Here is a 16,079-nt window from a genome sequence, read left to right on the forward strand (position 1 = left end):
TGATATGGAGAACATGGCTTGCCTCAACTTTGTTGAGATCAGAAGACCATGTACCTCGGGATACCTCATGTATCCTGCCCCAGAGACTAGCCAACAAAAGAGCATAAGGACATAGGAGGCACACAGAGAGGGATTTTTGGGAATGATTTCCCAGCTTCCAAGAACTTGACTCTCATGGATGATGGGCTTAGATGCAACAGCACCTGAATCAATTTTTGTCCTTAAGTTTATCAGATTGGTTTTGAACTCCATGCAAATCTCAACCCTTTACAGTGTGCTGTGATTAGGAGTTCCACAATGTATTTAATTAAATGATGTATGAAAACGTACTCCTTTTCATACTTCAAACAGGGCTTGTGTTCGTGCCACTTTCCGTTTTATTGCTTTCCTTACTTCAATAATTCCCTAATAATTGTCTTTCTATAACAATTATATTGCATGCAAGGGACTCCACCACATCCACCAGACTGCATGCCTACAGCCATCTGTCTTGTTCTCTGTACTTTACCCAGAGCAGATGCAGGAGCAAGAACTGCACGTGGCTTGAGGTTTTTTAATGTGGCTGTAAACCATGTTTGGCAGAGAGATGTTTTCTGTTTTCTTCTCCTTCTCTTTCCCAAAAATTCTTATCATAGAATTTACTGTTTGGGTGGAGCATCAGCTGTGCTGTATATAGAGGTATCTGTTTGAAACTCAAATGCATTGAAACCCATGTACCTGTAAAAACCATGAAATCCATGCACTGGTGAAGGTCAGGAAGAGTTTTTCATCTGAAATCTTCCAATCTCTTTACCTCCACTCCAGTGTCCTGCCTTCTAATCTCAGCTAACCTGGCTTCCAGGAATACTCCTTTGGGGTATATCAGTTCGGCTCTCGTGTCCTTTCAGTTGTGCCTAACACATTTCAAATTTTGCTCCTCTTTGTCAACAATGCAGTGATAGGTCAATGAGGACTACGCCTCATTCTTTTCCTGTTGAGTGGAGAATTTTATGGCATCTTTGTATTCCTTTTTTTCTGCAACTCTACTGATCACTTTAGACTTCACATTTAAGCCAAACACCCAAAACTCAGCTTCTGGAGTAACTTACCTCAGCATGTCCATTCCCAAGAAAACTGAGAGGCATTGAAGAACTGTGGAGAGAGAGAGCACATGAAGAACAGAAAGAGGGAATGAAGTATCCCCTCTGTGCACAGAGTCATCTATAACCTTCATTATGGTGGTGACCAACCTCCATGGACACTCTTGGCTCCAGTAAAATGGCTCCAGCAGGAGCTGTGAGTCCACATATTGGCATTCCTGTTGTGCTGGGAGTCACCTGCTGCCACCCAGGGCAGAATCTGGCCCTCTGGGTGCTACTGGTGGGGTCAAATCAGAGCTGTCTCGAATCCTTGTCCATGAGTAGGGAACAAAACCAGTTCTCACTGTTTTACCTGTTTTACCAGAGAGCAGCAACATTTCTGAAAGCTGACATATCCAGCAAAGTATAAAGGCCCCACTGTGGTTATATTTTTCTCCCTATCAACAACTTTTTCTGTGGCTGGTGCAAGGCTGCAATAATAGTCCGTCACTGTTCTCTCTGTGAACAACAGATATCACCTTTTACCATAAAATCGAAGTTGCCAGCCATCTTCAAAAAGGTTCTGGCCTGTGGTGCATTGTGGGTGAGGCCATGTGTGAGGTAGCCTGTCTTCACGGGCTGGCAAAAAGGCCAGACCAGGTCTCATGTGTCCTACACCCTATCTCAGAGTGGGACCACCTGATTTTACCAGCAACACAGCCTGAAAAAAAAAAAAAAAAAAAAAAAAAAGACAGCATCATGTGTCCTGAGTAAAGACATCAGATAAAACAGCTCTGTAGATTGACAAAACAACATTTTGAACATCTGGCATCTTTATGGTTCTGCCATAGTTTTCATGTGCTTTCCTGAAAAAAAATGGACCCATTGTATCATGTCTGAGTTTTCACATCTTTTCCATAGGAGTCATTAAAAGAATGCCCTAATAGCAGAGACTTAGTTCAGTTAAATCCAGGGAATGGTGCTGCTGACAATCTTCAAGAACAGTTACTATTTCACAGAATCATAGAATGTTAAAGAGCTTGAATGGACCTTAAAGATCATGTAGTCCCAGCTCTTGGTGGCACAGGCAGGGACAACTCTCACTAGACCAGATTGCTCAAGGCCTTATCCAGCCTGGCTTTGAACAGTGCCAGGGTCAGGGCACCCACAGCCCCATGGGCAACCTGTTGCAGTGTCTCACTAACCCCACAGGAAAGCATTTCTTCCCAGTATCTAACCTATATTTCTCTCCTCTTTCAATTTGTGCCCGTTACTCCTTGTCCTTTCACTACAGTTGCTGATGAAGAGTCCCTCTCCAGCTTCCCTGTAGAGCCTTTCAGATACTGCAAGGCTGCTATGAGGTCCCCACACAGCCTTCTCTTTTCCAGGATGAACAGACCCATCTTCCTCAGTCTGTCTTTGTAGGGTAGGGGCTGTAGTCCTCTTATATATCCTCTTATAAACTTCCTGGTCAGTTAGTGGACTCACTGCAACAGTTCCATGTCCTATGCAAGGGTCTCAGAGCTGGATGCAGGTTCCAGGTGGGCTCTCCCCAGAGCAGAGCAGAGGGGCAGAATCCCCTCCCTCCCCTGCTGCCCACGCTGCTCTGGATGCAGCCCAGGAAACCACTGGCATTCTGGGCAGGGATTGTCCATGGCTGGGTCATGTTGAATTTTCACCCACCATCACCCCCAAGTCCTTCTCCTCAGGGCTACTCTCAATCACTTCTCCAGCCTGTAGGAGTCTCTGGGACTGTCCTGGCCCAGGTGCAGGACTTTGCCCCTTGCACCTCACTTTCACAGAACTGCAGAATCACAGAATGGGCCAGATTGGAAAGGACCCCAGTCTCCTGGTCCAATCTCCCTGCTAAAGCAGAGTCTCCCTGGAGCACAGGGCACAGGATCGCACCCAGATCTTGAATACCTCCAGCGAGAAAGACTTCACCACCTCTCTGACCAGTTTGTTCCAATTCATGTTTACCCACACACTAAAGAGGTCCTTCCTCATGTTCAGGTGGAACTTCCTGTGCATCAGTCTCTGTCCTTTGCTCTGTCTAGCCCTTGTCCTGTTGCTGGGCACCATTGAGAAGAGCCTGGCTCCATACACTGACACCTTTCCTTCAGATTAGACATTTCTGAGGTCCCTTCTCAGCGTCTTCTCAAGACTGAACAGGCCCAGCTCCCTTAGCCTTTCCTCACAAGTGAGGTAGTACTCCTCTCAGCCCATCATCTCCATTGCTTCCCTTGGACCCGCTCCAGGAGCTCCATGTGTCTCTTATCCTGAGGAGCCCAGAACTGGACACAGCACTCCAGATGTGCCTCACCAGGGCTGAGCAGAGGGGCAGGATCACCTCCCTCAACCTGCTGGCAATGCTCTCCCTAAAGCACCCCAGGGTCCCACTGGCCTTCTTGGCCCCCAGGACACACTGCTGGCCCATGGACAGCTTGTTGTCCACCTGGACCCCCAGGTGCTTTCCACAGGACTACTATTTCTTGGAGGTGAACATTGTCATTTCCTTACTGATTACCAGAAGGCATCTATGGATGTTAGAGTAAACAGTAGCTAATTGACCATGTAAAACCACAGATGACTGAAGAAGCTGACTCACATCCCACCTTTTTGTTTAAACTTGCTGTAAATTCTTCACATTTTTGATTAGTAAGAACAAAGATAAACTGCTTTAAATGTAACCACAACCTGTAAACACTACATGCAATGTCTGAAGCATGGGTTGGATTTTCTTTTGGGTGAATGGGTGCAGCTCTGACTGAGGCTGAGAGGTCGGATCAGCAGTTTCCAAGCCATGAGCATTTCCTGCCTGAAAAAGAAAAGAACCCGAGGGTTTCTGCAGAATGAAGAAGAGCAAAACAGCTGTCTTAAGGGCAAAGGTGTGTCCTGATGAGCTGGAAGAAATGGACACGCAAGGGGGAATTTTGCTGGAAGACTGTTTAGGTTTTTAAAGAACACAGGAGAAGTGAGGAAAAAGGCTTTTTATTGTGGACTCCAGTCCAAAATGCAGATAATTAAAGGTTTTTAAATTATCCTTCTGAACACATGAATGAAAGACAATAAACACAAGGGAATGAGAACGCTCTCCCCCTCTTGAGGAAATTTTGCATTTATACAGAGCTACACTGGAATCACAGCAGATTAAACACTATTCCCCAAACATTTCAGACACCAAAAGCTGCTGAATGTTGATACTTCTGTCTTTTTTCAGCCTGCTCACTGCATCCACCCCATCCAGATCCTCAGGCAACTTGGGCTGCAGAGTGTGGGGTCAGCCTGGATGCTAGGGCACTCTTCTGCTCCAAGGGAAGTCACAGCACAGTTTCTTTCTCTTCATTACATTACAGCCTGCCAAAACCATTAGCTTACCTGAGAAACTACAGTAAGTTCAGAAAAGTGAGTTTTCAAAACTAGGCCTGCCTTCTCCAGTTGTTCACAGGGAACAGCATTTGCATTTGCTGATCCTTAACTATTTTGATTTTATTACAGCAACTCTTGCTAGTTAATTATTTCCTCCAAACTAGTGCAGCTTATCCTCTCTCTCTCTCAGCACTTTACTCAGGATAGTTCTCTCATTACTTGCTCATTTTTGCCAGAACACTGGGATCTGTATCAATATGACTTATTTTCTTGAGGTGTCCCTGACCATCAGACACTTCATCAGATTCTTTAATATCTTTTGCATCCTGTTGCTGTAGACAAGTCATGCACCTGCTGGACCATCTGCCATTGCAGACTGCAATTCAACCCACGCACACAAGAGATTTCTTTATCCATTACTTTGCACTTTGTTAAATGGTAACTGTCTGTACAGTGAGGCTCTAGTAAGGTTTTTCAGAAGGTGTTTGAAAAACACAGGCTAAACCTGATTTTTTTTCTGCTGTTAACATTAGAGGACTCCAGTTCTGGCTCCAGAGGCTGAAAGCAGTGCATGGGGGAGGCCTGCAAGGCAGAGGGGCATGCTGAGTGCTGCTCATCCTGCAGCCAGGGAAAGGGAGCGCTGCAGCACTAGACAGCCTAGATTTTCAGAACTCTTGCACAGAGTGCAGAAGTGCTTTTATTCCTTTCTGGACTATTTTCTTTTTCATTCCCTGCCTTTGTCTCATGCTCTGGGTTTTGTTCATGTTTCTGGAATGGCATGAAAAAGCCATGCTGTAATCACTGGATAATTTCCTTGCAGTACGGGCTGAGAGTAGAATGCCTCCAGTTTGTTTTGTTGCTTACCATGATCCTGCAACACTGAGAACTGTACAGCTGAGTTTAGTACTTGCAAATCAATTGTCTTTAATTTCTTTACGCTGTATAAGAAGAGAGCTTGTTACCTGAGAGAAGAAAATTGCAGGTATTGTTTTGGTAATTCTTAATGTACTGGAAGTGTGCATTCCCCAGTGGTAATTTTCTCGGATGATTTACTTGCATAGGCTCTCAAGGTTCTTTGGAGTTGGTTGTTCTGGTCAGTGTCCTTGGGCAACTGACCCCTTGTGAAGAAACTTGATCAAAATATCTTCTCTTAGTTTTCTTTGTTCAATATGTTGCTATCACTAGTGCTCTCCTACAATCACTCAGTGGGAACACATCAGTTACTGGAACAACCCAGAATATTTAAAAGCAATAGCTTTCACTGACAGATTCTTATTAAATCATCAGGCTGTGGTCAATTGTTGCTATACAGTCTTTCCTCTGGAAATACCATACAACTAAAGTGGCAAACTGAATGAATGCTAATAAGAAGCTGACCACCATTTACCTGCAGAATGAAACCTAACAGGAGACAGAATATTTCATACCCCTTGACAGAGACTAGAGGTCAGTATGAAGTGGAAACAGTGGCTGTTGTCTGCCCTCTGATTAGGTTCAGACCTTGGTTTTTGTTATAAATGTTACGTTCCCACCTCCAGATATAAATTATGAGAACTTGGTTACTAGTCCCATAGCTGAGGTGGTGGCTCTAGATTACTGAATTCTCTGTGGCAGTTGTGGGGAATAGTTTAGGAGCAAACTACAGGATTAAATGGGTTTGCATAATGAGCCCACATAGAGTTACACATAGCAATCAAATTAACAAATACCACTTTCATACGCTCCCCTATTACCAACATATTTGCAGTCTTTCTGTGGGTTAATCATGAACAGGCAAAGGTCTGAGCTTGTGGAATAGCATATTCATTGTCAATTGTAACTCATGAGTAAACTTGCAGGAGGAATTGCCATTAAAATACTTTCTCTGCTCAGTGAGGTGCTCCCACAACTTTCAGTGCTTTACTAGCAAGCTGTATAGAACCAGTACATTTAGGGTAATAGGATTCCTGTCTTGGCTCAGTTTTGAATGTTTTATGAGTCAATTAAAACCACTTGAAAGATATTAGTGACAGAGGCACCACACATTTTATTCCCTGACAACTGTGTTCTGCATTGTTTTCATAGGGGTAGGATTAATGAAGGTTTTTAAAAACTTTGCCCCAAAAGGAAGTACCCAGATTCCAGTTATTTGTGGTTTTAAGCACTGAAACTTGGCAGTACAGCATGCAGGAATTTTTCAATGATCCAAAAGAATCCTAAATATACATGTAGTTAGGTCTTCAAGCACGCTGAAGTATTGTGTTTACTGGGATCTGTGTGGCCCCACAGCACCTTCTGAGTTGTATTTCTCTGTGTGTGTGTGTGTGTGTGTGTGTGTGTGTGTGCGTGTTTGTGTGCGTGTGTGTGTGTATGGCCCGAGAATCTGGAAAGAGTTCTGTCTAAAGAATACTTCACAAAAGTTTTATCCACAGAGGAAATCACACCAGTCTGATTACATCAGAACACTAACACTGCTGAGGCTCTCCCACCTGACTCCATATTCAGACTTCCTTTGGAAAGCGAGGAATTACTCAGCAAACAGAAAACTATTTGTTATCTATATATTTTAAACTAGGGGTCAACTAGAAGTAGCCACGATGTATTAGGGACAAATTTTCAGGCATGAAAATCACTGTTTCCATGGACTTAAAAGGAGCCATACTAATTTTCAATCCTCAGACGTCTGATGTCTGGATTTTTCTTCGACTTTCACATTAGATTCACCACCTTCCTTACTACATCTTTTGCCAAACAAAGTTGTATTTAGCCTTTTGTCTGATATTTTATGCTGAATTCAAATTTCCCACCACCATTATTCAACCCATATTACCTTAATTTTTGATTTTGCAAAGCCAGTAAAAACAAACAAACAAACAAAAAACCCAAAGAAAGCCAAAACCAAACAACAACCAACCAACAACAACAACAACAAAACCAAACAAAAAACAATGATGAAAGACCCAAACCACCAATATGTAGCATTTAATAAGTAGCTTTAACTCCACCTTGGCAAACTTGTATTAGGTGTACAGCTTTGTAATTTCTGGTGCCACAAAATTAGGAACTATGAGACAGTGACAGTGAGGGTCCACTCACCACAAATGTGACAGAAGGCTAAGGCAAGAGGCCTTTACATCATGTCTCTGCATTTGTGGAAGACCAAGAAAGTAATTAGTCTGGGAAGAAGTAAAAAGTTCCTATGAACTCTAAACCAGCAGATCACAGATCACTAAAGTCACCACTTGCTTTCAAAAGTATTATGAAGTCTCATAGAGACCTGAAACTTAAGACACTTATTTAATTGAATGCAAAGTTAAAGAATACTGAACTGGTCATATAAGGTCAAACTAAAGTCCCATCCAGCTTAATATCCATTTTCTAATACTGGCCAGAAGCAGGCTCCTAAAGGAGATTACAAGAACTAGGCATGTAGAGAGCAATTTTCTGGATTTGTGCCCCCAACTCCCATATTTCAGCCTAGTGCTCTGTTCTTGGGATAACTACTGAGTCCCTAGATGTATTTGGGGTCCATTTCTCCCTCCGCCCACTGCTCTCCCCCTCATCTTCCCTGCCTGCTATGTTTGGCAGGGTTCAAAACAGACAAATACACAGTTTTGCACTGGCCTGTCTGCAGGTAAACCCCACCTCCACCCTACCCACCAGTGCACTGTGTTAAACACAATTTCAAAACATTATTTTTTGAGGCTTGAAATAACTGGATTTCCCTGGGCTTTAATTTACCACTTGACTAGTTTCCTATTTAACCTTTCACTTCAATCCTTATTTCACAGCATGAAATGATACCCCTGCACACCATATTTCTCTTTTTAAGGCAAGCCTACCAAAATTATCTTTTGCTTGGATGTGATGGGAAATGAATGCAACTTTCTGAAACAACTCAGTGAAAACAACATATTGCTCATAGAAAATTCTCAGTAAAGGTTGCAGCTGAGAAACTTTGATAGGAGGAATGGCATATCAGACACACTTTACCGAAAGTTCTACTTATTTAGAAAGGAAAAGGCATGAAAACTTTCTGAATGAACAATTTCTCCCAAATCCCATTTATAAAAGGTACCTAAGTGTGTTTCTGGCTTTAAGCAAAGGAGTTGTTATAGAAATACTCTTGTGCCTGATATAATGCCTGATAAACCATTGATTTTACCAGGGATGCTGCAATTAATCACATGACTTTTTGAAGCCTGAGCTTCAAAGAGTCAAGATTTGCTAGCTATCGATATAAATTTCTTACATAGATAAGACACAGCAGGGAATCTTACCACAGTTTCAGGCTTTGATTAGACACATCTTCATTTTCTTGCTGGATGAAAAATCTTAAAACAAAACTGCAGTGACTGTACATCCTCCCTAATACTCTATTTATTAATTTTTGCTTGGGATTTAAGTAAGAAGAGTTATGGGGAAAATAAAGCCCACACAGAGAGCCCTCTCCCCATAAGCAATATATTTTTGTTTACAGCTGGTCATCTAACTGATTTTCATGACCAAAAATGTTGAAACTCCAGTTGAATCAGGGCAGTTCTGCAGTAGCTGGGAGCACGTGTGTGTGAGTAGGTATGTACATAGGGGAAGTCTCATCCTTCATTTTGTATATTAATGACGGAATGGATCCAAACAATTCCTGCATTTAACTGCAGTACTTTTAGCTGAGCTCTCAATGAAATACATACAAGAAATGTATATCTGCATGTGTGGTCTATAGTGCTAGATTTGTTGGTATGTTTAAACAAGAGAATATCCTTAGTCAGTCTAGTCTAAGTTGTCCAATCCTGTACTGGCACAAAAAGAGAAAGCATGGCACTGGTCTGAGAACTTATGCGAAAGAAAGGGTGGTTTCAATTCCAGTTCCTGCTCTCCAAAGTACTTTACCAGTCCAAAATTTCTGGCAAAGCTTCCTAAGAGCCTGACGGTCTCCTGAGAGATGAGAGATGTGCACTCGCATCTCTTCAGGCACATGAAAAAATTGAGGTCAGGTTTCTAATCCTTGGGGAGAGGGCATTTGCCACCACTGAACTGTAAGCACATGCAAGAGGAAAGCAGTCCCTTGTTATCCTTTACAAATAGTATCTTCTCTTTCTCTGGTGTTTTTGTTTCATTTTGGGGCTGTGAAGGCACCTCATTGCCACAGGGAGCTGAAAGCCTCCAAACCTTCAGTGAAAAATCCTGTTTTATTGTTAACACTTTGTTAGTTTCTTGCTTAGCAGCCATGGCAGTTGTGACTCCCACCCTCAGACACTGAACACTCCTCAGGCGATGAATGTGAAGCCTGTGTGCCTGACTCAAGAGACTGTGTTGATGACCAGACTATGTTGAGCTTGGAGCTCCGAAGCTGAGAGCTTTCTGCTTGGTCTAAATACTCTTTAAGTTCTGTTCCCCTTCTGTAAGGAAAGAAGCCAGCAGCTTTGCCACACTCCCACAGGGTTACTTTGAAGATGATATATGGTGGAGATTGCATACCACTGAGATAATCTCATAGAGATTCCTGTAAACACCTTGGATGATGGTATGGGCAGAACATGCTCCAGAGTGCGTGTTGTATTGCACTGACTGGTTCCAAAAGGAAGTTGTTTTCTTCACAGAGCCTGTGGAGGAAAGGTAGCACAAAGTGGAGCCTTGGAGACCCCTCAGCCAACTGATTTCAACAGGGACACTGGGATAAAAACACGCTTCAGTAAATTGCACCCTGCCAGGAGCAGAAATTTTGCTCCTGCAATATGGCAGGGATGCATGCTGTTGCCTGTGCTCTCTCAGCCAGCTTACTGCAGGACAGGCCAGCTTGTGGTTGCAGAAGAGGGGGCTTGCAGGAAATCAGAGAAGCCAGAACTCCCCTGAACTCATGGTGTTAGGACAACACAAAGCATACCTGTGTGACATGATGGCCCAGAGACAGAACAGCATTTCCAGCCCCACTGGGCTGAGCACACTCCAAGACCGCTGACCATGAGAGAGCAGGCTGGGAAGGGGCTGGGACCAACATTCATTCTGAGATTTGGGGGCTGATTGTGTCGGGGTACAAATTCACCACGGATTTATGCACAGTGTGCCAGTCTAACTTGGAAGACCTTTTGGTCCCTCACACATGCACTGGGACAATGGGGATTATCATGCTTGGCCACTAAACTCTTGTCCACAGAGAAGGAAATCAGTCTGGATCCAAAACAGCTATGCCTTTAATGTGAATTTGTTAAACCACATTAAAGCTCTGTTTCAGCATTTTTAATCAAAGATGCTTTTAATGTGATTGGTCATCTTTACCTTACCAAGTTAATTGATCTGAACCTAATTTCATATTTTTTAAAGTCTTGAATTATAATACCCACACACAAATTGAATGAAGCTTTAATATACATTTAAAAAATTAATTTGGATTTACTTCCATGAGAGCAAAATGTCTGGACTAAACATGAGTCAGTGGAGTCACATCAGTGAAGTGAGAGAGCTGTCAATCTTCAGAGCACTCCTCACTGCCAGAGCTGGAATAGTTTGGATTCAAACAGGGAAAGCCAAATTATTCCTATTAATAGATTTTCACCTTCCATGCCTTTTTGCTCAGGTATTTTCAGAGGCCATATCCTGGGTTATAACTAATGATGTATTTCAGGAGTGTTGTAGTCTGTAGAGACATTCAGCCCACACCAAACAGCATCAATGTCTCACACATTAATGGGGCTACCACTGCTTGTGTGTGTGTGTGTGTGTGTGTGTGTGTGTGTGTGTGTGTGTGTGTGTGTGTGTGTGTGTGTATGCATATATTTATCATGGGAACTGAATGACATAAAACTTTCGGAAATATTAGATGTTAATGTTTCTTTTGCTGTGAAAGTCTCCTGAAGTTTCACAAACTGAGTCGGTAAAAATTGTTGGCAAATTGGAGGCAGGTCTTGTTTTATAGTAAGATATATACAGATACATGTACAAACAACTCCAAAATGTGCCATTTCCTGAAAAGAGACGTTAATGAGACGTCATCACCTGTCACAGTTGCTGCTGTTGCCAAAGATGTTGCCTTGACCTTTAAACCACTGTTAGGACACTTCTGTGTAATCAAGATTTGCATCTTCAAAATGTCAGTAGAACAAAAGGTACTGTTGTCCTGACTCAGCTGAGTTGATGTCAAAGACCTGGTGCTTAGTTGCTGACAAAATTTCAATTCAAACTTAAGATAAGAATGTGTTTCATTCACAGTTATGTTTACAATACATCGTTCCCGTTTCAGTCTGTTTAGGATGACAGTTCTTACTGTTTTCTTGCCACCAGTGGAGGGCAACAGGCAGTTTTGAAGTTCATGCAAATAGTTTTCTACTCGTCTTCATGGGTTTTAAGGAGCACAATATGAAGAAAAAGAAAATGCCAGTCCTCAGCTGAGAGACGAATAAGAACAGGATTAAACCATGAACTTAATTATCAATTTAGGAACTGATTTTTTTGAATGAGTACATTTTCTGTGCAGAAAAAAATGGTCTTAAACCATTTTTTTCTCTCTTGGTAATACATTGGAATTCCAAAGTATTTGTAATTAGGTCTCTTTTACAGTCAGCATATTTGTAAAAATGGACTTAGAAACAAAAGAAAATCAGATTGTTAAAATTATATTCAACTGTTTGTTACTCTGGAGCATGCTTTGTTTATTTTTGTTTACTCATCTGTCTCGTCTAGCTTGCATTACAGTTTGCAGAGATGTATATATGAGTGAAATATTAGACTTAGCAGCATTCTGCATTCACTTCACAAGCAAATAAGCAAGTTCACATAGTGCAGAGGTCCAGAAGAGCCAGACTAACAACAATGAGATGAGCCTAGGAATAGGCAGAGCTTAATTTTTGTACTGAAGAAGTTGACATGGAAATAGCAAAGAGATGTAAAACTCCATACACAGTGTCTACCTGTGTACTGGTGACAGGCAGCACTCCTTTTTACCTGTCCTATTATGAACTGATGGACATGAATGTTTGACTGCTGTTCTGAAAGCAACGGTGCAATTTTTGTGAGATTGTGCAACACGTCTGAGCTAGGTTCCCTTCCACTGAAATTATGTAAATGGTCCCATCTCTCTAGTTCAAGAAGTCCAAAGTGGCCCTTAACTGTAGGAAAAGGTAAAGTATTTCAAGATTTGGAAATACTAGACTAGATTGGACTGAGCTGTACTAGCTCAGAAGATTGATGTACGCTGGGCATTTTCTGACTGATCTTTAAGCCAGCTGTTTTGCAGAGTTCTGCCACTGAGGGGGTAGAATGGCTGCATTAACGTGGTGTTAGATCAGCTGCTACCCACTCTGCTCAAGTATCTCACAGATGGCAACAGCAGAGAAAGAGAGGCAGACTCACCTGCGTAAGCAACACCACCGTCTTTGGCATTGGTGTATACAGAAGTAAATCACACCCTTCTGCAGTGGATCTATGACACATTGTATAAAATGAATTACGATCTTTCTTCTCGGAATAATAGGCTTATTTCTGGAACAGAAATTCGGGTATGTTTTTCTGAGAAATTTCCCACTTCTGAAAGACAAGGTGCAGGAATTCGTCTGGAGTTTCATTTTTAGCCTGTCAGTTTGAATGCATTCTTGGGCTGCTGGAGTCTCTCCACAGCATCTCACCGTCAAAACCAGCATCTTTTGTGGGGGTGCACCCTGTGTCTTGCTCATGGTGCCTCAGTGCTGATAACTCCCTGGAATGACGATTTAATACTGATGAACACAGCCTGAAGATAATGCTTGAGTATTTAGATTTTTCAGAGTACAGAAAACCAGGTTATTTCGAGATTATTTAAAAGTACACTTCGTTAGCCAACAGTCTTACATTTCGCTGCAGGCTCCCTCCTTGCTAAGTAGTGACCCCTTAAGGAAAAACCGAGCTACTGCGGCCAGTGTTATCTCCCCATCTTCAGCTGTTCTTCCGCGCGTCTTGCTTTTCCTCCCCGCCCGGCCTGGAGCTTATCGCCCCAACTTCATTTCAGCGCACTTGAGGAAGGATGTCGTAACGCTCTCTGTCAAGAAACCCAAAATGTGACACAAATGCATCTGTAACTTTTCGTGTTAAGAATCGTATGCATGTCTTCTCCCCTTACTCCCCGTCCCATCTTGATTTGATTTTTCACTAAAGTTGTATCACCAGGCCACTTAGGAGGTATAATTTTTTTGCCTTGATGTTTTGCAGTCAATGTTGTTTGCTGCTCTTCTTTTACCAAACAGATAAGGACTTAGACCAACACTGGGCTTTTCTCTGTTTGTTTCAAAGTACAAATGCTGAAAAACCAAAATGCTGGCTAGCCACTGCTTCTTCAAAACCTTCTCGCACCAGGAGAGTATGTTGAAAAAACTGGGTTCAAAAATTTCAGCCAAGATGAGGAACTCAGTATATATAGGGTTTCAGTGTTTTGTCTTTTTTAGGCCTGATTTGGGAAGATCTTTTTAATGTCTTCAGTCCAAGAATACCGAAGAAGAATTTTAAAGCACCTTTTGTGCATGATGGTCATTGTTTGATGTCCAAGGCACATGCACAACTCTCCTCAAGAGGAGGAATCACCAGAGGCTGTGAAGCAGCAAACCTAGTTTTAGATTATGACTCAGTCTGCTTTTCCACATTGCATGACTTTTCCAGGAAAGACCCTCCATTGTGAGACTTCAAGTACTTTGTATTGATCTTTTCTATAACTTCTGAGAATTCTGTTTTCCACCCAATAATGTGTAAGTGCAAGTCCTATAGGTAACTGTTATCTCCACCATCAGGGACTATGGCTCAGGTTAGCTGAACAATTATATACAGATTCCTGAAGTTTTCCAGCTGATGGTGGAGTTCAGTTTGGTGCCTTTACACTGTTATCAGCTGCTTCACAGTAGTCTTGGGTATGGCTGTATTGGGTGCAGTTTAGTCTGCGGACTGCAGCAAGGCTTTACCTGACCAACTGTTGGCTGTGAGAACGGGTGATTCCGGGACCAGCCCCGTGAGAAGGTACCAAAGTAGAAAGGGAGGCACATTGAGAACAGCGAGACCTCCCCGGGACAGGACCTCCTTGCAAATCACCAGGTGCGGGAGCGCACGCTAGTTTCGCAGACCCTCCATCCCCTGAGCATCCCCGCCGCCGGGGCGGAGGCGGCACTGCCGGTAAGCTCGCAGGTTAAGCGGAAGCCTCAGTTTAAGCAGGTGCCTGAGCGGCAGCATGTCAGTACCCTGATGCACACCGCACCCGCCTCACGCTCTCTGCGACCCCGCGCCGGGGCCACCCTGACCGGGGGGGCGGCCCCGGCCTCGCCCCCTCGGCGCGCCCCGGGCAGCGCCGGCCGGCGGGGCGGCTCCGGCGGCGACACCGCCCCGTGCTGCCCTGCCCGGCCCCTGCCCGCCCCGCCCCGCCCGGGCCGCGGTGCCTGCGCCCTCCCCGGGGCTGGGGCCGGGCCGGGCCGCCCCGCACCCTGGGGGCCGTGCAGGCTCCTCCCGAGAGCGAGCGAGAGGTGCCCGGGGCGGGCGTTAGCGAGGCGTGTGCCGAGGGGTGTGTTTGTGGGCTGGAGTTTGTTAGTAGTAGTAGTGAAGAAAGGAAAGCGGGGGGAGGAAAAAAAAAAAAGGGGGTGGAGAAGGAGGGAGGGGGGTGAAGGGAAAAAAAAAAGGCCCGAAGAGGAGTTTCCGAAAACTTCCAAGGAACTCGCGGCTGCAAGTCCCAGCGGCAGGCAAGAGCGATGCTGGAGCCTCGGGCGCTCCGGGAGCCGACAGCGGCGACGGCAGAGGGGGTGACCGCGGGGATGGCGGCGGCAGCGGGGAGCGCGGTGCCGGCCGGAGCCGGGATGGCCGAGAAGAAAAAAGCCGGCAACGGCAGGAAGGGCAGGAAAGGCAAGGGGCCCGGCAAGAAGCCCGCTCCGCCGGGGGAGGGCGAGGCGCCCGGCTCCACCGCAGGTAAGCCCGTCGGCAGGTGCGGGGGCTGCCTCGCGCGGACCTTCCGCGCCCTTTCCGCGGCCGCGGATCCGCAGGCAGCGGCAGCTGAACAGTTGTTCAGCTAACCCGAGCCTGCCCGGCTCGGCGGAACCTCCGCGCCCCGCCGCGGCTGCTCGCAGAGCTCCCGGAGCGGCGGAGGCGGCGGCGTTGCCGGGAGCCCCTCGGCTGTCCGACCACGGTTCGGTCTGCTGCCCTATTTCCCTCCCGCTGGCCCCGAACTCCAGAGAGGCTCTCGGTCAGCTGTTGCTTTCTTCATATTTTTGCCCCCCTCCCTCCATTTTTTGGAGGGCGTGAGGCTATCTCTCCTGTTACAAAACACGTTTTCTGTCCCTTCCTTTCCCCAGAAATCACTTAGCGTAGTTGAACAGATGGCCAACTTTCATATGGGGTATTTTGTCTAAACTTGCATCTATTTACTCAGGGATGATCAGAGAGGACATTTCGCTCACTTAGCAGCACGTGTTGTTCCTCTCGTGCCTTCTCAGTATTAAGCACAAGAATTCATGCCAGTGATACCCTTGTCCTCCTCAATAGGTGTCCAGAAGCAGCACCCAAAAGAGTGGTCTCAGCTGAGAGTGCTGCCCCACCCGCCGTAGTTACTTGTCTCTGTCAGCCAAAGCCCCAGTCAAGATCAAGACTTCTAGTGCAGAGTACAAATACATATGAGTGCATGATGCTTTTCACAGAGACCTTGTGTTATGCCACCTAGTTTATCAGAAAGCCTGGCAC

At 44.8% G+C, this 16,079-nt stretch overlaps 1 protein-coding gene across 3 annotated transcripts in view; it reads left to right on the forward strand.

The window, feature by feature from the left end:
* Positions 1 to 16,079, forward strand: part of NRG1 (neuregulin 1) — a 288,370-nt gene that overhangs the window by 95,538 nt on the left and 176,753 nt on the right. The window contains exon 1 of one of the 3 annotated variants that reach the window (XM_063181174.1): positions 15,297 to 15,311. The exons of the other annotated variants lie outside the window; for them this stretch is intronic. The gene's annotated coding sequence lies outside the window, so the exon portion shown is untranslated. Of the gene's footprint in view, positions 1 to 15,296; positions 15,312 to 16,079 lie in introns of those variants that run through there. 3 annotated transcript variants of the gene reach the window in all.

This window comes from Melospiza melodia, chromosome Z (genome assembly GCF_035770615.1).
Source record: "Melospiza melodia melodia isolate bMelMel2 chromosome Z, bMelMel2.pri, whole genome shotgun sequence".
Classification (NCBI taxonomy): Eukaryota; Metazoa; Chordata; class Aves; order Passeriformes; family Passerellidae; genus Melospiza; species Melospiza melodia.